This window comes from Cynara cardunculus, assembly GCF_001531365.2.
Source record: "Cynara cardunculus var. scolymus isolate 2C chromosome LG 11, CcrdV1, whole genome shotgun sequence".
Lineage (NCBI taxonomy): Eukaryota > Viridiplantae > Streptophyta > Magnoliopsida > Asterales > Asteraceae > Cynara > Cynara cardunculus.
In genome coordinates, this window is record NC_037538.1 from 17,330,103 (window position 1) to 17,331,207 (window position 1,105).

Consider the following 1,105-nt stretch of genomic DNA (forward strand, 5'->3'; position numbering starts at 1 on the left):
AATTGATGCTGAGTAGTAGCAATTTTAAATAATTAATAATTAATATTAATGTATAAATCATTAGAATTAATTAAGAGAAGTTTCAGTTAATATTAATTAACTATTAATAATAATAAATAACAATTAATATTAAATCATAGTTATAATTGAAAAAATTGTCAAAAAGCTCCTAAAACTCTACTCCAAGTAGCATTTCAATAAGTCAGCTTATAAACTACTTTTTCCTCATCTAAACGAAATAAACTAGCTGATGTTTACCAAACATAAGGGTTGTTTGGCAGTTATTGAATGGTTGGTGCAGAATGATTAAGTGGTCAAAATGATTACAAGACTTCCATAAAATAGTGCAAAATGAAATGTAATTGTTTGGTAATTGTTTACAATGAAATCAGGATACTTAATGGTTAAGGGAGACTCAGGATACAAAATCATTTAGAGACTTTTAGAACCATTAAGAGACAAATTTTTTTTTTTGCCAAACAAGATTCACCTCTTAATGATTCAGATGTTACCTTTTAATGAAACTACTAAGAAGTAAACAAACAACCTCATAGCCTTAATTTCTAGCGAACATGTGAAGAGAATAAAAATCTCGTGTCCCCTCAATCACGTAAAAGAACACATAATCATCCATCTAATATAAGTTTATATTTAATTTATGCTTTTATTCTTTCTCTTTATCAATGTGTGTGAGAGAGATGATGTGTTTTCATATTATTGATAGACAAAACGGGGACATGGATTGTGAGACAACATATTTTATTCATGGGGAGTGCTAATGGCACCCTTTAACAGAGGTGTTGAGTGAATTGTAAATTATAACAACTTTATCTTTTATAAATATCAAACTCATCAATAATATAATATATTTTATTATTATTATTATTATTATATATTATTCATTGTATATTATTATTATCTTAAAATATATGAAAAGAGAAATGGAAGGGAAGGTGTGAAAAATTATGAAGTAGGAGGTTGATATTTATAATGAAATTGGTATTAGAAAAAAAAATCAAATTTTTTTTTTACTCGGATCGCCCCCCAAACAGTACGGATCGCCCCGGGGGCGAGGTCAAACACGGTCAACGAGGATGAACAGTAA